This window comes from Mesoplodon densirostris, chromosome 8 (assembly GCF_025265405.1).
Source record: "Mesoplodon densirostris isolate mMesDen1 chromosome 8, mMesDen1 primary haplotype, whole genome shotgun sequence".
Taxonomy (NCBI): Eukaryota; Metazoa; Chordata; class Mammalia; order Artiodactyla; family Ziphiidae; genus Mesoplodon; species Mesoplodon densirostris.
Window position 1 is genome coordinate 115,421,451 of NC_082668.1, and position 25,147 is coordinate 115,446,597.

The 25,147-nt window shown below is 38.4% G+C and overlaps 1 protein-coding gene across 2 annotated transcripts in view; it reads left to right on the forward strand.

Moving 5' to 3' along the window:
• Window positions 1-25,147, forward strand: part of SLC35F5 (solute carrier family 35 member F5) — a 178,590-nt gene that overhangs the window by 74,779 nt on the left and 78,664 nt on the right. The gene's annotated exons all lie outside the window — the stretch shown is intronic.

Consider the following 25,147-nt stretch of genomic DNA (forward strand, 5'->3'; position numbering starts at 1 on the left):
TGCTCTATTGTTCTTGGTGCTTACAGAGGCTTCCCCTTCACTCTTTTTTAAAAAAAATATTTATTTATTTTTATTATTTATTTTGGCCGCGCCGGGTCTTAGTCGTGGCACGCGGGCTCTTAGTTGTGGCATGCATGCTGGGATCTAGTTCCCCGACCAGGGATCGAACCCAGGCCCCCTGCATTGGGAGCACGTAGTCTTACCCACTGGACCACCAAGAAAATCCCTCCCCCTTTGCCGTTTTTCTTGTTTGGGGTCCTGAGAAACTGCAGAGTTTATTGGGTGTGTGAGAGTCTATAACATGTATACTTTTCAAATTAGCGTGATCAACATGAGATGTAAAGTATACGTGGGGAACCTGTGTCTAATCTCCCCCTTCCTCCTTCTCCTTCTTACTGATGGCTTTGATTCATGCTTCATGAGAAATAGAAGTGAATAGGCAGTCTCCCATCTTCCTCCCACTGTGTCTCTGCAGCCTCTTGAATCAGGACCCACTGTCTTTCATCTGCTACTGTAGGAAGAAACAACCCTGCTCCTACCTAAGGCCAGCCCTCCCCTTGTGCTGTGGACCTCATGCCCTTTTACCTCCTCAAAGACTTTACTCCTACAAATAGACCCCCCTTTCCAGCATTTTCAATTTCCCTCTCTCTAGGGGGCTGTTTCCATCAACCAGCAAACCTGCTCTTGACCTCCCATTCCTGTCTTCTAGCTGCTGCCGCATTTTCCTGCTCTCTCCCAGCAAAACTTCTCAAATAAATGGCTTTCCCACTACCTCACGTATTTTCTTTCCTCAATCCATTTCAATTAGACCTTTGTCCTCCCCACGACATGGGAAACTTCTCCTAAAAGATTCGTCAGTGACCGCCATGTTACCAAATGCTGTGGTCACTTCTGGCCTTCATCTTTCATAACAGCTCAGTGGTATTTCTCCCAAGTGACCACGCTCTGCTTGAAACTATTTTCTTGGCTTCTGTGATAGCCCACTCCCCTGATTTTCTTCTCATATCACAGCCTAGTGACTATAGACTTGTAACTCTGAAGTGTATATATCCAGATCTAACCTTCCCCCGCATCCCAACTTGTGTATCTAAATACAATTTGACATCGCCACTTGGAGGTCTAATGAGCATCTCATACCTGTTTACTATGATCACATTTCCATGTAAATAAATACACATTTAGAATCCTTCTGCTGTTCGCTCCGCCCATACTCTCTTCCCTCATCCTTTCCCTTTGTTTCCTCCCCTTCTCCTAAACCAGCCCTTAGTAGTTTAGATCCCTTGGTGATTCCATAGCACCCAGTAGTTTTCCTTTGTAGTAATTAGCACACTTATACTCAGTTAGTCAAATGTATGATTATCTGTTTAAATGTATGATTATCTGCCCCTTTAGCCTTTAAGATTTCTGAGGCCAGAGGTTTTCTGTGTCATTCACTGTCTCCGTAGGGCTCAACTCAGTGTCTTGCATATATTAGGACCACAATAAATATACTTATTTCTTATCTTTGTACATCTAGGTTGTTTCCTATTTTTCACCATTACAAGCAATTCTACAGTAAACTTTCGTGTAGCTAAATCTTTGACACATCTTTACTCATGTGCTTAGAAAAGTCCCCAGAAATAGAATCACTTGTTTTACAGTGAGATGCACATTTTCAAGGCTTTTTTAAGTGTGATAGTCTGCAAAATGACCATCGTTAACTTCTCCCCTCCCTGTACAAGCAAGTCACTCATCCATCAAAAAGTGACATCTTTAAAGAACAGATTTGTGTTGACAAGGGAGAGGGGGGTTAGGGGAGGGAGGAAGTGGGAAGTTGGGGTTAGCAGATGCAAACTATTACATATAGAATGGATAAACAACAAGGTCCTACTGTATAGCATAGGGAGCTATAGTCAATATTCTATGATAAACCATAATGGAATAGAATATAAAAAAGAATGTATGTATATGTATAAGTGAATCACTTTGCTGTATAGCAGAAATTAACACAACATTGTAGATCAGCTGTACTTCAAAAAAAAATTTTTTAAAGTGATGTCTCCTTTCCTTATCCTTGAATGACTTGCTTTGACCTTCAGAATGTGGTGAAAGTAGGATTGCCAGATAAAATACAAGATGCCCAGTAAAATCAGAATTTCAAATAAACAGAAAAATGGGACATGCTTATGCTAAAAAAATATTTGTGATTTATCTGACATTCAAATTTAACTGGGCAACCTATACTTTTATTGACCTATAGCTGATTTACAATATTATATTAGTTTCAGGTGTGTAGCATAGTGATTCAGTATTTTTGCAGATTATACTCAATTATAAGGTATTACAAAATAATGGCTATAATTCCCTGTGCTATACAATATATTCTTGTTCCTTATCTATTTTATACATAGTAGTTTATACATGCTAATCCCATATCCCTAATGTGTCCCTCTCCTTCTCCCTCTCCCCTTTGGTAACCACAAGTTTGTTTTCTGTATTTATGAGTCTGTTTCTGTTTTGCCCATGCATTAATTTGTATTATTTTTTAGATTCTACATATAAGTGATATCCTATAGCATTAGTCTTTGTCTGATTTATTCCACATTGCTGCAAATGGCAGAATTTCATTCTTTTTATGGCTGAGTAATATTGATATATATATGTGTGTGTGTGTGTGTGTATATATATATATATATATATATATATATATATATATATATATATATATAATGTGGTATATATACCACATCTTCTTAATCCATTTTTCTGTTGATGGACACTTGGGTTGCATCCATATCTTGGCTATTATAAATAGTGTTGCTATGAACATTGGGGTGCATGTATATGTTTGAATTAGCATTTTCATTTTTTCCAGATATATACTCAAGAGTAGAATTGCTGGATTACGTGGCAATTCTATTTTTAGCTTTTTGAGGAACCTCCATACTGTGTTCCACAGTGGCGGCACCAATTTACATTCCCACCAACAGTGCACAAGGGTTCCCGTCTCTCCACATCCTCGCCAATATGTTATTTGTAGACTTTTTGATGATAGCCATTCCGACAGGTATGAGGGGATATCCATTATGACTTGCATTTCTCTAATATTTAGTGATGTTGAACATCTTTTCATGGGGCATTCTGAATTTTTTATTTTTTTCTTGCTGTACGCGGGCCTCTCACTGTTGTGGCCTCTCCCGTTGCGGAGCACAGGCTCCGGACGCGCAGGCTCAGCGGCCATGGCTCACAGGCCCATCCGCTCTGCGGCACGCGGGATCCTCCGGGACCGGGGCACGAACCCGTGCCCACTGCATCGGCAGGCGGACTCCCAACCACTGCGCCACCAGGGAGGCCCGCATTCTGAATCTTTATTTGCTAAATCTGGCAACACTAGGTATGATGACACTATTCCAGTTCTAGGACTAGCCTTTAAGAGACGTAGCAGTTTCTACTTTTGCTCTCTGGAAACCAGCTAGCATGCTGTAAAGAACTTTGGGCTAGACTCTCGAATGAAGAGAGGTCAACTAGAGAAGTCAGGGGGATGAGAAGTTACTTGGGATGTTTCAGCCCTAGCTGGGCTCCCAGGCCTGGGAGTAGAGAATTTCACAACTTATGTCCAGGAAGATTTCAGAATTGCTGTAGACCTGTTCTCTTTCGTTGTTGAATGGGAGGACCTATTGTGGCTTTCCTGTCCCTTTCTCACCCTTGTATGCCTGGTAGGGATGGAAGAGTCGGGGGAAATCGGGACAGAAGGCAGTTCACAGCTCTCTAGGTCCAGAGGAGCTGCAGCCACATCTGGACATGATGCAGATCATGAAATACTGAACGTTGAAGCTGATGCTTTCATGGGAGGAAACTTTGAGGTACCTTGGGAGGAGGTCTGTTTTGTTTTGCCTGAGAAAAGAATATAAATAACTTGTGGCCAGAGGGAAGACCGTGATGGATTAAATATCACCACAAATTCTTTGCCACTCCTCAGATCAAGAGGTGGAGTTTGTTTCCCCTCCCACAGGGACTCTGCGCTGACCTTGAGACTTGCTTGAATAAACAGAATGTGATGGATAGGAAGCTGTGTGACTTTCAGGAAATAGTGTCCTGGAAATTCAGCTCTTTGAAAAAAAAAATCACCAGCCCTGATTTATAGCATCTAACAATTTCTGTGCTATAAATACACTCAACATGACTGATTTCAAGCTACCAATGTGATATCACTGAGCATGGAGTAGGAAAGAGATACGCATAAATGGCCCTCATAAACTTGTACAAATGGGTTCCCGCATGCCGTCACTTCCAGACTTACTCCTTGAGAGATCTGTCAGCTTCCTTTTTTGCTTTCTTGGAATCCACCTGACACGAAGGATGCTTGGGCTAGGCTCCTGAATGATGAGAGGCCAAATGGAAAGAAAAGTAATGTGGAGAAGAAAGGAAGCCTTGGGCATTCCATCCCTGGCTGGGCTCCCAGCATGCATGAGTGCCCCAGCCAACGTTCCATGACACATAAGACCACATAGCCAACTCACAGAATTGTGAGACATAATACATTGCTGTGGACTTAAGCCACTACATTTTGGAATGTTTTAATTAGTCAGCAATAGGTGACTGAACGCATATACTGCCAAGTTGTCATAAAAAAAGTTTCAAGTTTTACTCCTGATAACAATGTATGAAAGTGCCTTGTTCTTTGCACATCAGCCTGCACTTTGCATTATCATTGCCAGGCTGATAAGTTAAAAAAAAAAAAAGTATGTTGCAGTTTAATTTGTGATCTTTGAAAATGAGTTAGAACATTTTTTCAGATGTTTATTGGCCATAAATTGACTCTGCTCTCTGTCCATTTTTCTATTGATTTGTAACGGCTCTTTATATTTTAATAATAGTAACAGGAAATGGGCAATATTGTGCAATGTATGTGACTACCTAGTTTGCATGTGTGCTCTTTGCAGTAAAAACCTAAAACTATTTATATGAAAAAATGATGCCTAAGGCAATCTTCTGCAAGTTTCTTATAACATGATTATATTCCATTTTTGTCTTGTTTGTTTCTAGTATTCCTTAAAATATTCTAATATTTTCACTGGATTTTCTTATTAGTGATATTCTTCAGATGAAACCTTCAGCTGAAACCCAGTACAAAATATTGCTCTCCATTCCCCTCCTCATTCTAGTTTGAACAACACTGGCTTAGGCCACTGCAGTAGGTTAATTCTTCAGCCATCCTTGCCTTAAACCCTATTGAAAGTCTTTGGATAAACAGCAGTTAGAGTTCATACAAATTTCAATTTCACAAATTTGAAACAGTGTGACTTTAAAATGTTATCAGTTTGCACAAATTTTGAATAATGTGAATCCTTCCAAAATTAAAAAGTATTTCAAATTGTATTGGATTCTGGAACACAAAAAAAGGATCATTAATGGGAAAATTAACAAAAACTGAGTAAAATCTTGAGTTCAGTGAATAGTACCCAAGTTAGTTTCTTACTTTTGACAATTGTACCTTAGTAATGTTAGGTATTAGTGATAGGGGAAACTGGGTGAGGGGTATATGGAAACTCTCTATAGTATCTTTGCAAAACTTTTCTATAAATCTAAATTATTTACAAAGGAAAAGTTTATTTTTGAAAAAAAGCACTAAAAACTTACTCTAAGAAATACTTTGTAACTTACAGGCTTATGTATTCTGAAACTGCTATTTCTTACATTATATTGATTCCTCTGGGGTAATAATCTGTTTAGAATTATGCAAGTTTTTAATTATGTGAGCTTTTTAAGATCTTATCTCATATGAATTATATATTTACATCCCGTTTTGAAAACTGAAATAGGAAAAACTGAAGATTTAAGCTTGAATCATAAGCTAAAAGAAATTCCTCCTCCCAATAAAAACCAAAAACAAAACTAAAACACTCCGTATTCCAGTTCCTGACAGCAGAATTGTGGCAGTGAAGCCTTATCACTCTATGTGATCTTTGGACAAGTATGTGATTAAAGGCTTGGCTTTAAGTGTGGAATCTGGAAACTAGGTCACCAGGGAAGGCTTTGTCTGTCTCTGTAAGGCAGAAATGTAAGCATGGGAATCCGAAACTTGCAGGCACACTAATAAATTTTTATTAGAAATTTGGCTTTTGCCCATGCAGTTGGTAGGATTTCCCACCTTCTCCCTCCCACATTTTTGAGTTCTCTTCCATCACAGCGAGTGTCTTGGGAGTGGGGTGTTTTAGTTAGTCATCATTTCACATTCCTCTGTAGGTTTCTTTGCAGATAAAAATTATCTTTTTATAGACTTCACAGGTGTAAAAGAAATTCCAATAATTTAAATTCTAGATGTTTCCTACTGTTTTCCTCTATATTTAGAATAGATACCTTAAAATTCTATGATACACCCCCCTGTGCCTCATTTCTTTTTTTTTTTAGTTTATTTATTTTATTTATTTATTTTTGGCTGCATTGAGTCTTCGTAGCAGTGTGTGGGCTTTAGTTGTGGCGAGCGGGGGCTACTCTCTTCATTGCAAGTGGGGTGCGCGGGCTTCTCATTGCAGTGGCTTCTGTTGTTGCAAAGCACAGGCTCTAGGCGCACGGGCTTCAGTAGTTGTAGCACATGGGCTCAGTAGCTGTGGCTCACGGGCTCTAGAGCGCAGGCTCAGTAGTTGTGGCGCACGGGCTTAGTTGCTCTGCGGCATGTGGGATCTTCCTGGACCAGGGCTCAAACCCGTGTCCCCTGCATTGGCAGGCAGATTCTTAACCGCTGCACCACCAGGGAAGCCCTGCCTTGTTTCTTATAATAGCCTCTCTCTGATATTAAGTGGCCTTTGGATAAACAGTGCAGTTATATTTCACACTAATTTGAATTAGCAAATTTGAAACAGTGAGCAATGAAAAATATTATTAAAGTCTTACTTTATGCACACACATTGAAATAATGTGAATTCCCCTCACTAAAAACTATTGATTGTGCATTAAACAGTAAGTTGGATGTAAGAAATGTATTACATTGCCCTAAGTTTATGTGCACTGAGACTGTTACTTCCCACATTACATTTATTCTTTTTTTTTTTTTTTTTTTTTTTTTTTTTTTTTTTTTTTGCGGTATGCGGGCCTCTCACTGTTGTGGCCTCCCCCGTTGCGGAGCACAGGCTCCGGACGCGCAGGCTCCGCGGCCATGGCTCACGGGCCCAGCCGCTCCGCGGCATATGGGATCCTCCCAGACCGGGGCACGAACCCGTATCCCCTGCATCGGCAGGCGGACTCTCAACCACTTGCGCCACCAGGGAGGCCCTACATTTATTCTTAAGGGAAAAATCTATGTGGATGTCTTATGCGTGTTTTGAGTTACGTGAGGTTTTCAGGAGCCATTCCCAGAGCAGCTCTCCAGGGACTTAGATGATGCAACTCCCCTGCTGTGAATCTGTTTTATTATTGTTGCTGATGTGATTGTAATGATAAAAGTTATTGATTGCTTAATCCTGTACTAGGTACTGTGTTGAGTACTGGTGTACTCAACAATGTGTATTACTCCATTATCTATGAGGCAGAAATCATTATATCATCTCCATTTTGTAAATGAAAACTTCATGTTTGGCACATTTAAGTAACGTGTTCAAGGGAATACCTTTGGATTCCCAAGGGCTGGAATAAAGATTTCTTTGTCTGTCTGTGCCAAGATCTTTGCTAACCAATTCAGTATAAAATATTTCACACTCCCCTCCATTATTTCAGCCCTGTAGAAAGGTAGGTAAGTTTTGTTTCTGTGATCGTGGTCTTGCAACTTTAAGTTTTGATATGCTTCTTGGTTCCCAGAGCACTTGTCTGCCTTTTAGGAAGGCAGGCGCCCTCCACTGAGGTGGTGGACAAATAGAGTAAACCACTTGACCTCTAATTATTCAAGACTGAAGAAGCTGTTTAAACTTCTTTGTTTGTTCATTTCTTTTTGCTTATTTCCTTTCATGTGTGAATTTTCCAAATTAGTTGAAATTTCTCAAAATCTTTTTCTAAGAGGTTTTACTTACCACTTCTTTAAACAACAGTGTCTCTAAACATGATGTTCCCTTTTCCTAGAAGTAGTTGATGTCGTTGATTGTAAAATGACAATGAATAGCTTTTTTCTTCTTTTACGATTAAAAACAAACAAACTACTCATCTTGAACAGAGGCTCCAGGTCATCTGAGGCATTCCATGGTCTGTGATGTAATTTCCTTCCCTAAATCTTTCAATTCAAGGAGTCAGTGTAACCCCATAGCAGGGAAGAAACTAAATCTTTTTAATGTTTTGTAATCTGTGGGTATGGTGAAACACCTGGAATGCAGGAAGGTGAGTTGAGCTGGAAATAGGACTTTCACACTCCATGAAGTTTTATACTTTTTATTTAGAAAGGTGTTATCACTTTCATAAATTTCTGTTAACCAAAGAACCAAAGTCATGCTTCCATTACTACAATAATCTTCGCAGAACCTTCATTATTAATTCATTTTCTGTCACTCAGCTGAAACTGAGCTTCATGATGGCAGGAAGTTTGTCGTAGAAGACTGTGTGACACGTAATAGGAATTAAGTTCATTTTCAATGAATAAATTATGGTTTAATAACTGACATCTCGGGAATTCCCTGGCAATCCAGTGGTTGGGGCTTGTGCTTTCACTGCTGAGGGCTTGGGTTCCCTCCTTGGTCAGGGAGCTAGGATCCTGCAAGACGCATGGTGTGGCCAAAAGACTCAACATAGTAAAGATGCTAATGCTCCCACAACTGAGATCTAATTAAAGAAGTTGCAGATGAAGTTGAGGAAAGCTGTAAAGAACAGCAAAATAGAAGGAGCGCTAGAAGAGTTAGGAGGGCTAGGTTCTACTTTCAGTTTTGCTGTCAGTTGATGAAGGGTATAACTTTGCACAAGTCCCTAAACCACTCTGAAAGTCTTTCTCCCTCTAATTAAACCTTTTCTATAGTGACTCATGCTTTGCTTTACTTTCTAAATATTAGTTCTGATTCAAGGTTCTTACAGATTTACTTGACGGAATACTAAGGTATAATGCACTTAAATAGTCTATATTTGATGTCATAGATTATAGATTAGCATACTTAACTAACATTAAGAACTGTGACATACTACAGACTTAATATCTATTGAATTTAAAAATTAATGTTGTATCAAATGTCACTTGTTAAATTAAATCCAATATCTTTAAAAAATTTTCCATAGGGCCTTCAATATTTATGATTGTATCTACATATTTACTTTATTTTATTTTTTTAACATCTTTTTTGGAGTATAGTTGCTTTACAGTGTTGTGTTAGTTTCTGCTGTATAACAAAGTGAATCAGCTATACATATACATATATCCCCATATCAGCTCCCTCTTGCATCTCCCTCCCACCTTCCCTATCCCACCCCTCTAGGTGGACACAAAGCACCAAGCTGATCTCCCTGTGCTATGTGGCTGTTTCCTACTAGCTGTCTGTTTTACATTTGGTAGTATATACAAGTCCATGCCACTCCCTCACTTCGTCCCAGCTTACCCTTCCCCCTCCCCATGTCCTCAAGTCCATTCACCATGTCTGCATCTTTATTCCTGTCCTGTCCCAAGTTTCTTCAGGACCTTTTTTTTTTAGATTCCAGATATATGTGTTAGCATCCAGTATTTGTTTTTCTCTTTCTGACTTACTTCACTCTTTATGACAGACTCTAGGTCCATCCACCTCACTACAAATAACTCAATTTCATTTCTTTTTCTGGCTGAGTAATATTCCATTATATATATGTGCCACATCTTCTTTATCCATTCATCTGTCGATAGACACTTAGATTGCTTCCATGTCCTGGGTATTATAAATAGAGCTGCAATGAACATTATGGTACACGACTCTTTTTGAATTATGGTTTTCTCAGGGTATATGCCCAGTAGTGGGATTGCTGGCTCGTATGGTAGTTCTATTTTTATTTTTTTAAGGAACCTCCATACTGTTCTCCTTAGTGGCTGTATCAAATTACATTCCCACCAACAGTGCAAGAGTGTTCCCTTTTCTCCACACCCTCTCCAGCATTTATTGTTTGTAGATTTTTTGATGATGGCCATTCTGACTGGTGTGAGGTGATATCTCATTGTAGTTTTGATTTGCATTTCTCTAATGATTAGTGATGTTGAGCATTCTTTCATGTGTTTGTTGGCAATTTATATATCTTCTTTGGAGAAATGTCTATTTAGGTCTTCTGCCCATTTTTGGATTGGGTTGTTTGTTTTTTTGCTATTGAGCTGCATGAGCTGCTTGTAAATTTTGGAGATGAATCCTTTGTCAGTTGCTTCATTTGCAAATATTTTCTCCCATTCTGAGGGTTGTCTTTTCATCTTGTTTATGGTTTCCTTTGCTGTGCAAAAGCTTTTAAGTTTCACTGCATCCCATTTGTTTATTTTTGTTTTTGACCCACCTAGGAGGTGGGTCAAAAAGGATCTTGCTGTGATTTATGTCATGGAGTGTCCTGCCTATGTTTTCCTCTAAGAGTTTGATAGTGTCTGGCCTTACATTTAGGTCTTTAATCCATTTTGAGTTTATTTTTGTGTATGGTGTTAAGGAGTGTTCTAATTTCATTCTTTTACATGTAACTATCCAGTTTCCAAGAACGACTTATTGAAGAGGCTGTCTTTTCTCCACTGTATATTCTCGCCTCCTTTATCAAAGATAAGGTGACCATATGTGCATGGGTTTATCTCTGGGCTATCTATCCTGTTCCGTTGATCTATATTTCTGTTTCTGTGCTGGTACCATACTGTCTTGATTACTGTAGCTTTGTAGTATAGTCTGAAATCAGGGAGCCTGATTCCTCCAACTCTGTTTTTCTTTCTCAAGATTGCTTTGGCTATTCGGGGTCTTTTGTGTTTCCATACAAATTGTGAAATTTTTTGTTCTAGTTCTGCCACTGGTAGTTTGATAGGGATTGCATTGAATCTGTAGATTGCTTTGGGTAGTAGAGTCATTTTCACAATGTTGAGTCTTCCAATCCAAGAACATGGTATATCTCTCCACCTGTTTGTATCATCTTTAATTTCTTTCATCAGTGTCTTATAGTGTTCTGCATACAGGTCTTTTGTCTCCTTAGGTAGGTTTATTCCTAGGTATTTTATTCTTTTTGTTGCAGTGGTAAATGGGAGTGTTTCCTTAATTTCTCTTTCAGGTTTTTCATCATTAGTATATAGGAATGCAAGAGATTTCTGTGCATTAATTTTGTATCCTGCTACTTTACCAAATTCATTGATTAGCTCTAGTAGTTTTCTGGTAGCATCTTTAGGATTCTCTATGTATAGTATCATGTCATCTGCAAACAGTGACAGTTTTACTTCTTCTTTTCCGATTTGGATTCCTTTTTTTCTTTTTCTTCTCTGATTGCTATGGCTACAAATTTACTTTAAATGGTTTCACACTGTTACTTAGCTAATCTAAGGGCTGCTCCCTTCAGGAGAGGTTTATTGTTGTTGGAAGGCTATGTCCAGTAGGAGAAGATTTACTAGATTAACCCTACAAACCAAAGAAGCTAAGTGTGTGATTCAAACTGCCTATCTAGAATTGGAATTACATTTGTCAAGCAGCCAGAGAGACAATGTCTCTACTGGAATTCAACATTTTCTTATCTTCATGATCATCTGAAAATGCTAAACACAAAGGAGAAGTTGGATCCTTCTGTTCGAGAGACACAAACGTGTTTATTTGGCTCTAAACTTAGAAGATGAAGTAACTTGGACTCTTGATATCTGTAATTCCAGCTGCCCTTATCCAACAAGTGCATTCCTAACAAAGGCAAAACATCTAAAGGCAAAGAGATAGCAGTCTTTGATAGTTCTTTTATTTTTCATTTATTACCTATTTTGAGGGAGATGCTGTCTTGCAGATCAGTGTTTTCCAAGCTTATTTGTAGGTTTACAAACTAAAATGTAAGAAATATACTTTCAATTTCAACCTAGTACACCTACGTATACACATGCAGGCATGTGCACGCACACACACAACTGAAACTATATTTCCTCAAAATAATGTCTATCCTAACCACAGTTGAGCCATCTGATATTTTTCTATACTATTTCATTTTTTAAAAAGTAGTTGTTTCATTTTTTAAAAAGCACTGTGTTACTACCATGACCTTCTATATTGGAAAAAATCTAAATGCTTTTAGGAGATTCAAAAATAAATTTTGGCCCTTGACCAACAGAGAGGTGTACAGTCCTACAAATAATCAACAGTAAGCCAAACATAATAAATGCTGTCCTGGGTGCTGGGACCAATGGATATCCTCATGCAGAAGAATAAAGTTGGACCACTGCTTACACCATATTTAAAAATTATTTCAAAATGGATCAAAGACCTAAATGTAAGAGGTAAAATTATTAAACTCAGAAGAAAACATAGAAGTAATCTTTATGACCTTGGATTGGGCAGTGGTTTCTCAGGAAAAATTAAAAACACAAGAAACAAGAAAAAAAAGAGACAAATTAGACTTCAAATTTGTTAAGTTAACAACTTTTGTGCTTCAAAGGATGCCATAAATAAATAAAAAGACAACCCACAGAACAGGAGTAAAATATGTATCAGATAAAGGGCATATATCTAGAGTATATAAAGAACTTTACAACTCAATAATAAAATGACAACTCAACTTAAAAATCGGCAAAGAATCTGAATAACCGCTTTTCTAAAAAAAAAGATATACATATGGTCAATATGGACATGAAGGGATTCTCAACCTCAGAAAAATACAAATCAAAGCCACAATGAAATACCACTTCACTCCCACCAGGGTGGCTCTAATAAAAAAAAAGACAGATGATAACAAGTGTTGGTGAGGATGTGGAAAAATTGGAACTCTGATACACTGCTGGAGAGAATGTAGAATGGTGCCACTTTTTGGGAAAACAGTCTGGACATTCTTCAAAAGGTTAAACAGATTTACCATTTAACCCAACAATTCTGCTCCTAGGTTAGGGAAATGAAAACATGTGTCCATGTAAAAACTTGTATGTAAATGTTCAATAGGAGCATTATTCATATCATCCAAAAGGTGGAAACAACCCCCATCAACTGATGTGATGGATGGATAAATAACTGTGATATATCAACACAGTGGAATATTATTTGGTAATAAAAATGAATGAAATACTGATTTGTGCTATAACATGGATGATAATGCTAGGTGAAAGAAGGCAGGCACAAAAATTTACATATTGTATGATTCCATTCATATGAAATGTACTGAATAGGCAAATTCATAGAGAAAGTAGGTTCGTAGTGGTTACCAAGGGCTGCAGGCTTAGGACGAAATGGAGAGTAAATGCTAGTTTGTTTCTTTCAGAGTGGATTGTCATCACACATCACATTCTTTTTTTTTTTTTGCGGTACGTGGGCCTCTCACTGTTGTGGCCTCTCCTGTTGCGGAGCACAGCCTCCGGACGCGCAGGCTCAGTGGCCATGGCTCACGGGCCCAGCCGCTCTGCGGCATGTGGGATCCTCCAGGACCGGGACACGAACCCGTGTCCTCTGCATTGGCAGGTGGACTCTCAACCACTGTGCCACCAGGGAAGCCCTAGAGTGGATTGTCATCACATTCTTGATAGTGTCCGTTTAAGGATAAAAGTTTTAAATTCTGATGAAGTACAAGTTACCTATATTTTCTTGGGTTGCTTGTGCTTTAGGACCAGTGACTAAACGAAGGTCCTGAAGATTTAAGCCTATGTTTTCTTATGAGTTTAGTAGTTTTGCTTTTCACTTTTATGTCTTCAATACACTTTGAGTTAAATTTTGTATATGATGTTATATAGGCATCCAGCTTAATTCTTTTATATATGGATATCTAGTTATCCCATCACCATTTGTGTTAAAGACTGATTTTCCTTCATTGAATTGTCTGGGAACCTTTGTCAAAAATCAATTAACCATGGACATATGACTGTAACATGTGAGGGTTTGTTTCTGTACTCTCAATTCTATTTCATTGATTTATATGTCTGTCTTTATGCCAGTACCATACTGTCTTGATTATTGTATCTTCGTAGTAAAGTTTGATATTGGGAAGTATTAGTACTCCAATTTTGTTATTGTTTTCAAGATTATTTTGGCCATTCTGTATCACTTGAATTTCCATATGAATTTTGGGATTAGCTTATCAATTTCTGCAAAAATAAAAGTGGTGGGAGTTTTGATAAAGATTGTGTGAAATCTGTACATGAATTTATTACTTTCCCTTTACTTAGGTCTTCCTTAATTTCTTTCAACAATGTTTTATAGCATTTGGTGTGTAAGTTGTGCACTTCCCTTGTTACATGTATTCTTAAGAACTTTATTCTTTCTGATACTATTTCAATTGAATTGTTTTCTTAATTTCATTTTTAGACTTCATTTCTGGTGTATTGAAACACAACTAATTTTTATATATTGATTCTGTGTTCTGTAACCTTGCTGAACTTGTCTATTAGCTCTAATAGCTTTTCTGTGGATTCCTTAGGAATTTCTATAGATAAGATCATCTGCAAACAGAGATAATTTTACTTCTTTCTTTCCATTCTGAATGCTTTTTGTTTCATTTTCTTGCCTAATTGTCCTGGCTAGAATCTCTAGTACAAGGTTGAATAGAAGTGGCAAGAGAGGACATCCTTATCTAGTTCCTGACCTATGGGAATGCTTTCAGTTTTTCACCACTAGCTTTCATAGTAGCCATGTTTTTTCAAAATGCCCTTTTCCAAGTTGAGGTTAGCCCCTCTATTTTCAAGTGTCTGTTGAGTGTTTTCATCATGAAAGGGTGTTGGATTTTGTCAAATAACTTTTCCACATTGATTGAGATGGTCATATGGTTTTTGTCCTTTACTCTATTTATGAAGTGTATTACATTGATTGATATTCTTATATTGAACCAACCTTGCATTGCTGGGATAAATTGCACCCAATCATGGTGTGTAATCCTTTTTATATGTTGCTGGATTCAGTTTGCTAGTAATTTGTTAAGGATTTTTGTGTTTATATTCTTAAGGCATATTGGTCTGCAGCATTATTTTTTCTTGTGATTTCTTTGTCTGGTCTTGGTATCAGGTAATGCTAACTCCATAGACTGAATTGGTCAGTGGCTCTTTCTATTCTTTCTTTGGAAAAGTTAGTGAGGAATTGGAATTAATTCTTCCTGAAATGTTTGGTAGAATCCACCACTGAAGTTGTCTGGGTCTGGGCTTTCCTCTGTTGGTAGACTTTTGATTACTCACTGAAATTTTTACTTGTTATAGGTCTATTTCAATTCTCTATTTGTTCTTGAATAAGTATCAGTAGTTTGTGTCTTTCTAGGAATTTGTCCATTTCATCTAGGTTTTCTACTTTATTGGCACACAATTATTCACAGTATTTCATCTATTTCTGTAATGTCAGTGATAATGTCCTCTCTTTTATTCTGGATTCTAGTAATTTGAGTCTTCTATCTTTCTTTCTTGGTCTATCTAGATAAAGGTTTATCCATTTTCTTGAGTTTTTCAACTAACCAACTTTTTCTTTTTGTTGACTTTTTCTGCTGCCTTTATAGTCTCTATTTCATTTTTTCCTACAGTAATTGTTTTTATTTCCTACCTTCTGTTTGCTTTGGATTTAGTTTGATACACCCTCTACCTGGCCTTCATTTCTTAAGGTGGAAGGTTGAGTTTTATTTGAGATCTTTCTTGTTTTTTAACGTAAACATCTACAACTATAAATTTCCCTCTGAGCATTGCTTTTGCTACATCCCATGCATTTTGGTATGTTGTGTTTTTATTGTTATTCTTCTCAAAGTATTTTCTAATTTCCCTTGTGAGTTGTTCTTTGACTAATTGGCCATTTGAGTGTGCTTTTTAGTATTCATATATTTGTGAATTTTCAAAATTTCCTTATGTTATTTATTTCTAATTTCACTCCATTGTGTTGGAAAATATGCTTTGTATAGTTTCAATCCTTTTAAATTTATGGGCACATCTAATGGCTTATATATGTTTCATGTGCACTTAGAATAATATGTATTCTGTTGTTGTTGTGTGAGGTGTTCTATAAATGTATGTTGGTTTATAGTGTTGTTCAAGTCTTCTATTTCTTTCTTTCTTACATCATAATATCCAAATCTTTATTGTTTACATTCAAAACTGCTAAGAGTTTGGAAAACTATTAGAATCTAGATAAACATGTCAAATACATTTTTTCTTTCTTTCTTTCTTTCATATTTATTTATTTATTTATTTATTTATTTATTTATTTATTTAGTGTGTGTTTGTGTGTGCTGTGTCGGGTCTTAGTTGCAGCATGCAGGGTCTTCATCATGGCATGTGGGATCTTTCATTGCGGCATGGGCTGCTTGTTGCCACATGGGCTGTTTGATGTAGGGTGCAGGCTTCTCTCTAGCTGTGGCATGCGGGTTTTCTCTCTATTTGTGGCTGGCGGGGTCCAGAGCACATGGGCTCTGTAGTTTGCAACACGCATGCTCTCTCGTTGAGGTGCACAAGCTCAGTAATTGTGGAGCACGGGCTTAGTTGCCCCATGGCATGTTCCCCAACTAGGGATTGAACCTGTGCTCCCTGCATTGGAAGGCGGATTCTTCACCACTGGACCACCAGGGAAGTCCCTCAAATACATTTTCAAAAACATTTTTCACATTTTTCTTCATTTAATTGGAAGTCTTCTATTTCTTTTTCAATCTGTTATTTTATGCATTATGGATAGTGGAGTACTGAAGTATCCAACCATTATTTTTATTTATTTTTATTTTGTTTTATTTATTTATTTTTTGGCCACATGGCACAGCTTGTGGAATCTTAGTTCCCCAACCAGGGATTGAACCTGGGCCCCAGGCAATGAAAGCACCGAAGTCATAACCACTGGGCCATCAGGGAATTCCCCAACCATTTTTTTTTTTTTTTTTCTTTTTGCGGTATGCGGGCCTCTCACTGTTGTGGCCTCTCCCGTTGCGGAGCACAGGCTCCGGATGCGCAGGCCCAGCGGCCATGGCTCACGGGCCCAGCCGCTCCGCGGCATATGGGATCCTCCCAGATCGGGGCACGAACCCGTATCCCCTGCATCGGCAGGCGGACTCTCAACCACTGCGCCACCAGGGAGGCCCTAACCATTATTTTTAATTGTGTATTTCTCCTTTCAGTTCTGTCATTTTTGCTTCATATATGTTGGGGCTGTGTTTCTAGGTGCACATTTAGTCTTCTTGGGAAACATGAGACTGGTCAAATAATGACAGTTCTCTGAGAGTAAGCTTTAGAAGGAGCTCCAACCTGCCAGTTGTTTCTTGGATGCTGGTTTTCACCTCAGATACAGGCTCTTAATTTTCAACATTACTTCAGAGGTGAGAGTAGAGAATGGGACTACAACAAGTTAAAACCCCACAAACTAATGTTCTTACCAAAATTCAACGATTTTTCTTGTGTGAATGCTGCATTTCTACAAGACTTTGGTTAATTTCCAGAGTTCTGAACAAGTTGATTCTGACAATTTTTCCAGTTTTTTTCATTATTTTTATGGAGGAGAAAATTTTCAGAAATCAGTGCTTCACCATTTTTATTAATGGCATTTCATATTGTTTCTTTATTGTTTGTGTAACAGATTCTTAATGTTCTTTAATGTTGTGGTACTACTTAAAAATTGTTGTTGTTGCTGGTTTTTAATTAATTAATTAATTAATTTTAGTTTTGGCTGTGTTGGATCTTCGTTTCTGCACGAGGGCTTTCTCCATTTGCGGCGAGTGGGGGCCACTCTTCATTGCAGTGCGCAGGCCTCTCACCGTCGCGGCCTCTCTTGTTGCGGAGCACAGGCTCCAAATGTGCAGGCTCAGTAGTTGTGGCTCATGGGCCCAGCCGCTCCGCGGCATGTGGGATCCTCCCAGACCAGGGCTCGAACCCGTGTCCCCTGCATTGGCAGGCAGATTCTCAACCACTGCGCCACCAGGGAAGCCCTAAAAAAATTTTTTTGAAGTTACTAAGGTTGTGCCTTGGGAACATAATTTAATTTCTTATGGAAATACTTTTCATAAACTATTTTCCCAGTAGATTTTCTGCAAAATTTCTTCAGAATATAATAGAAAACCCAGAGAATACATTAGAAAATTCTTTGCTGTCGAATTTTTGGTATTACTGCTACTTGTGTTAATCTAATTTGAGCATCTTACATAAAATTGCAACTCTCTCTAGAACACTCTATTTCCCCCACTTTATATTTTTCCACAGCACATGTCACCATTTAACAATATATTTCACTTGTTTATTGTCCGTCTTCCCCCACTCCTATGCAAGTACCATGTAAGGATTTTCATCTGTTTTTGTTTGTTTATTTTCCACTGCTTTAGTTTCAAGACTTAGAACTTTGACTATTTCATAATAGGTACTCAGTAAATGAATAAATGAGCTAATTTTACCCTTATTTGGGGTGCACGCTGAAGACTTTTTATAGTTCAAGTGCTAACTATCCCTCAGACCCACAAACATTTCCTGAAGACTTGTCTGCTAGGTCCTGATATACAAAGATACAATTCCTAACCTCCACATGATCAGCAAAGGATTGCAATACACAATTAGTAAGGCCATAACATAGGTCTTTACAGAAACAGAAGTAGCTGGAGGAAGGGAAGAGAAGGAGGAAGTAGATAGTGTCTGAGGTCTTTATGGAGAAGGAAGGACTGAGATTTCCCAAGTTTGGGCTGAGAGTACAGGGCTGGGATAGCAGAAGACCTAAAATAATTAGCATTCATGTTTAGTGACATTAGGTCACTGGGAGGGTAGCTGTTTGGATGAGGTAACAAATGAGGTTAGGGAATTCCCTGGCAGTCCAGTGGTTACGACTCAGTGCTTTCCCTGCTGGGGTCCCTGGGTTCAATCCTTGGTCGGGGAACTAAGATCCCACAAGCCACTTGGTGCAGCCAAAAAAGAAGAAAGAAAGAACTGAGGTTATAGGGTAAACAAAGGTAAAATGTTGAAAGGATTTGTCTGCCATTTTAAAGAGTCTGACCTTTATATCAAGAGCCACGAACACACCCCTTCTTTTTTAATCCCGGGAGAGTGATGTTTGTATTTTTTTATGAGATGGTCAATCAGGTGTGGCCATAAGAGGAGATAGAAGAGAGTCTCAGAAAAAAAACCAACAGAGTTTATTTTACTCACCAGTCCTAGGCACAGGAGACACAGCAGACCATGCAGGGCCACATGGAAAAGCCACCGAGATGGTCAGGAGGCAGAAGTCAGGAGTGAGGGGAAGGTTTAGGCCATGACCTTTATTGGGGTTTCCATGGGAAAGGCAAGCTAGGGCAGCGTAAACACTTAGGAGTGGCTAATTTGGGTAATTTTGATGGTCTCTAAGCTATAGGAATTGTCCCTAGTTGTTTGGCACCTGGCCCTGGGAAGGTGAAGGCAGAGGAATATTATCCCCTGGGGTACACAAACCAGATAGAGGAGGTATGGCTCTTGATTGGTTAGTTTTTGTATCAAAGATGTGGTCCCAGCTGGGCCCTTTGCTACCTCTAAGAGCTGACTAGCCCAGGGAAGGGCGGGCTCTTCCCAGCCAGAAAGGTTTTTCAAGATGTCAAGACATCACAATATACAGGAAATATGAAATATTTACAATACAGTTTGGTTTGGGTTATGTGGAGAATGAGCTGCTCCAGATATATCTCTGGGGGTTGGTTGATGATTATTTCTACGCTTCCACTTGAAATCTTTTAAATGATTGTTTTCTAACCCCAAAAGGAGCTTTGTGCTCCCAAGTTCTTGAAGATCATTATAAGTAGTAGTTATATGCATATAAAGTATAAGATATGTAAAATGTCAGCTGACCTGTTCTGGTTTTGTGGAAAGAGGCAACCACAAATCACTGCTACTGTTCAAAATTACTTTGCAAGTTTTGTGTTTCAAAATGAAACCTATATTTATTGTGCCTTCAGGTAAGAGTTATACTGAGGAAAGAGCAAAATTTTGGTTGGGAAGAACTACCATTCTCGTGCAGAAAAATTGGGTATCTGTATCTTTTCCTGTGGTTCAAAATGTGTTGAAGATCTTCAAAAAGGGTAGGTAACTAAGTGGGTGTTGGTAGCACCTGCTACACCCAAGAATTATGGTGTCTGTTCTCATGAATGTCACTGTCATCAGGATCAGGTGACTGGATACCTGTTGGTCAGGTCACCGTCCCCAACACAGCATTTTATGGGCTCAGGAATTATTCCTGATCTATATTGCTATTCCTTCTGATGTTGCTCCAGCCTTTCTAGCTCTGTTCTTTCTTTCCTTTTTTTAAATTTTATCTTTTCTTTTCTTTTTCTTTTCTTTTTTGGCTGCACCATGCAGCATGTGGGATCTTAGTTCCCTGACCAGGGATAGAACCCACGCATCCTGCATCAGAAGTATGGAGTCTTAACCACTGGACTGCCAGGGAAGTCCCTATCTTTTATTTTTTTATTGAAGTATCATTGATTTACAATGTTGTGTTAATTTCTGCTGTACAGAAAAGTGATTCAGTTATACATATACATACTTCTTAAAATATTCTTTTCCATTATGGTTTATCTCAGGATATTGAATATAGCTCCCTATGCTATACAGTAGGACCTTGTTGTTTATCCATCCTATATATAATAGCTTATATCTGCCAACCCCAACTTCCCAGTCCATCCCTCCCCCAACCCCCCACACTATTGGCAACCACAAGTCTGTTCTCTATGTGAGTCTGTTTCTGTTTCATAGATAGGTTCATTTGTGTCATATTTTAGGTTCCACATATAAGTGATATCATATGGTATTCATCTTTCTCTTTCTGACTTACTTCACTTAGTATGATCATCTCTAGGTCCATCCGTGTTGCTGCAAATGGTATTATTTCGTTCTTTTTTATGACTGAGTAGTATTCCATTGTATATATGTACCACATCTTCTTTATCCATTCATCTGTTGATGGACACTTAGGTTGTTTCCATGTCTTGGCTATTGTGAATAGTGCTGCTATGAATATAGAAGTGTATGTATCTTTTTGAATTATAGTTTTCTCCGGATATATGCCCAGGAGTGTGATTCCTGGTTATATGGTAATTCTGTTTTTTTGAGGAACCTCCATACTGTTCTCCATAGTGGCTGTACCAATTTACATTCCCACCAACAGTGCAAGAGGGTTCCCTTTTCTCCACACCCTCTCCAGCATTTGTTATTTGTAAACGTTTTAATGATGACCGTTCTGACCAGTGTGAGGTTGTACCTCATTGTAGTTTTGATCTGCATTTCTCTAATAATTAGCGATGGTGAGCATCTTTTCATGTGCCTATTGGCCATCTGTATGTCTTCTTTGGAGAAGTGTCTATTTAGGTCTTCTGCCCATTTTTCGATTGGGTTGTTTGTTTTTTGTTGTTGTTGTCCAGCACTGTTCTTTCTGTATTCAAATTCCAGGAACAAGAATACTGGCTTCAGAATTAGCCACTTATTAGCAATAAAAATAATAATAAAATCTCAGCTGACAATTACCAAGTTTTCACCTGTGCAAACCTCCTTAATAAGCCTTATCTCATGCAGCCCTCATAACTCATGAAGTAGGTGCTATTATAACTCTCACGTTTTAGGAAACTGAAACATAGACCTTGAACTTTGGTGAAATTTTTACCTTTCATTTTTTTCTTTTGTAAAATGGAGATTATATCTATTGTCCACTTACTTCCCGTAAGTGAAGAAATGTGTGTAAAATTCTCAGCACATGCTTTATGAAACATAATTGCATTGGGTAGATAGCCTTTTGGTGTAACCTTGATAGGCATGATGGAATTACTTTTCAGATGGATAAAAGCAGTTTCCTTTCTAGGCTCCCAAGAATTTCTTTATCTTCTCATTGCTTTCTTAATTCATTATCTACCCCAATTGCTTCCTGAAGTGCTTCTCTGCCATATTTTTACTTTCTTCTCACTGAAAGGAAAAATGTTGTCAAGAAGAGCTCAGAGGACCTCTCCAGAATGAAATTACACCTAAAAACACAGGTTATTTGATTGAGGAAACAAAGGAAACCCATTGCTACCGGGACCTCTGAATCCCTAAATCCCATTCTTTTCTTCCCAGTGGAGTCACACAGATGACATTTACACATGAGAACTCTAGAATGTTTTTTAAAAGTGGTGGCTAGAAGTGGATAAGAATCAGAGGAGAGTAGACAAGAACTTCAGTGACACTGAACCCCAATGAAAGGCAGAAGCCCAGAGGACAGCTCCCTAGGGTAAGAGTGGCTCTGGGTTTTAGTCTCCAGTCCCACAATGGCAGATGTGGGTGGGGGGTACTCCATGGTTGACTCAAAGGCATGTTAACCAAGCCCCCTTCAATGAAAACGTGAGTGGCTGTCCACATGGGTCCCTGCCCACATTTGTGTATTACAAACCAGGCATCCTGAATGATTCGCTTTCCTGAAGTTTACCAAGAAGAAAACTCGTCTTTCCCAGGTTTGCTCTTGACAGATCCTCCTGAAGGACTTTGATTATGGGAGTGTAATCGATAGATTTGGATAGTTGTCATTTTTCTCACTAATCAAGAGTCAGGAAGACCAGAGGTGAATTAAACTAGAAATATTATTAATAAATAAACAATAGTAATAGCTATACAAAGGAAGAAAGAAAAAAGAAAGAAAGGAAAAAGGAAGGAAGATAACAAAAGAGGGCGGAAGGAAGGAAGAGAAAAAGAAAGAACAAGAAAAAAATATCTAGACTCAGATACGACTCTCTCAGGGTCCTCGTCTGGGAACCAGGTATTTTTTAGGTCAGGACACAGAGGCACAGGGAGAAGATCCTTGAGTGAATTTCAAGATCAGTCTCTTATGGTAATTCATTACCACAGAACCTCAGTATGTTGGAGTAGAAGAGGACCACGGTCCAGTTATTTCACTGAAGAAGGGAAAGGACAAGTCCAAGATGTGCAGTAACTTTCTCAAGATCACTTGTCCAATTTGAAAGAAGCTAGGCTTGGGACTTCCCTGGTGGTCCAGTGGTTAAGACTCCAGGCTCCCAGTGCAGGGGGCCCAGGTTCAATCCCTGCTCAAGGAACTAGATCCCGCATGCTGCAACAAAGAGCCCGCATACTGCAACTCAAGATCCTGTGTGCCACCCGGCACAGCCAAATAAATAAATATTAAAAAATAAAATAGGGCTTCCCTGGTGGCGCAGTGGTTGAGAGTCCGCCTGCTGATGCAGGGGACACGGGCTCGTGCCCCAGTCTGGGAAGATCCCACATGCCGCGGAGCGGCTGGGCCCGTGAGCCATGGCCGCTGGGCCTGCGCATCCGGAGCCTGTGCTCCACAATGGGAGAGGCCACAACAGGGAGAGGCCCGTGTACCACAAAAAATAATAATAATAATAATAAAATAAAATAAATAAATAAAATAAAAGAAACTAGGCTTAGAAGTGTTCAAATCTTAAATGTCAGGAGAATTTTGGACTTTTGGTGGTTAAATATTGTTATAAAACAGGAGAAAATATAGAGAATAGAAGGTCAAAGAAGCAGGAAGTAGAGGGATGCTAAAAACACAAAGTGTACATTTGCCATGATGACAAATTGTCTCTTGGACAGGCATGGGTTTTGCAGTGTTGTAAAACAGGGATCAGGATGGGAATAGCATGTGTGGATGTTAGGCCAGAATCACTGCATGAGTGCCATGGGGATTCGTTAATTTAAAAAAATTGTAATATAAAAGACTCAGTATTCATTTAGTGCCCTCTGCAGTTCCCTTCAGAATCAACTTAATATCGAATGGTTTCTATCTGGTGTACCCTTCCTCATCGTCATTTCCTCAATAAGCCACTTCTTCCCTACATTTCTCTACCACCACCAGAAACCTGCCATCCTCATTTTCTATTCTGGGAGAAAGCCTATTCTGCAAGAATAGGCTTACCAATAAGATTACCATGCCTCCTTCCCTCCAATTTTATAAATATATGTAACATATATATATACACACACAAAATACGTGTATATATGTGTGTTTATACACAATTTATGACAAAAATATGTGTATTCATTGAAAAAAATTTAGGAAATACAGAAATAAAAACAACATTTTAAAATCACATTTATATAGAGATGTAGATGGACCTAGAGACTGTCATACAGAGTGAAGTAAGTGAGAAGGAGAAAAACAAATATGGTATATTAATGCATATATGTGGAATCTGAAAAAATTGGTATAGACGATCTTATTTACAAGGCAGAAATAGAGACACAGACATAGAGAACAAACGTATGGATACCAAAGGAGAAAGGGAGGGGTGGGATGAATTGGCAGATTGGGATTGACATATATACACTATTGATACTATGTATAAAATAGATAATAATGAGAACCTACTGTACAGCACAGGGAACTCTACTCAGTGTTCTGTGGTGACCTAAATGGGAAGGAAATCCAAAAAAGAGGGGATATATATCTATACTTATAGCTGATTCACTTTGCTGTACAGTAGAAACTAACACAATATTGTAAAGCAACTATACTCCAATAAAAAAAATTTTTTAATGTAAAAAAAAAACAATGATTTACCACTTTGTACCCACTTTGGTGGCTGTAATGAAAGTCAGATAATAATAAGTATTGATGAGTCAGTGAATAATTGGAACCTTCACACACTGCAAAGGGTATGTAAAATGGTACAGCTGCTTTGGAAAAATTCAGTATTTCCTTAAAATGTTAAATGTAGATTTACCATATGACCCACAAATTCTACTCCTAAATATATACCCAAGAGAAAACTTGTACAGGAATGATCTTAATATTATTCATGATAGTCCCAAATGGAAGTAACACAAATGTCCATCAACTGATAAATGAATAAACAAAATGTGGTACGTCCATACAATGAAATATTACTTGGCCATAAAAAGAACAAAGTTCTTATACATGCTACAGAATGGATGAACCTTGAAAGCATTATGCTAAATGAATGAATCCAAACACAAAAGGCTACATGTTGTATGGTTCTATTTATATAAAATATCTAGAGTAGTCAGAACCACAGAGAAAAAAGTAGAATAGTGGTTGTCAGGGACTGCAGTTTGGGAGGATAAATAGTGACTGCTAATGACAATGGGGCCTTGCAGGGGTGGGGAGTGTTGATGACAATATTCTGGAATTATATAACATTAACTGACATAGAACTTTGTGAATATACTAAGAGCTACTGATTATACACTTACAAAGGG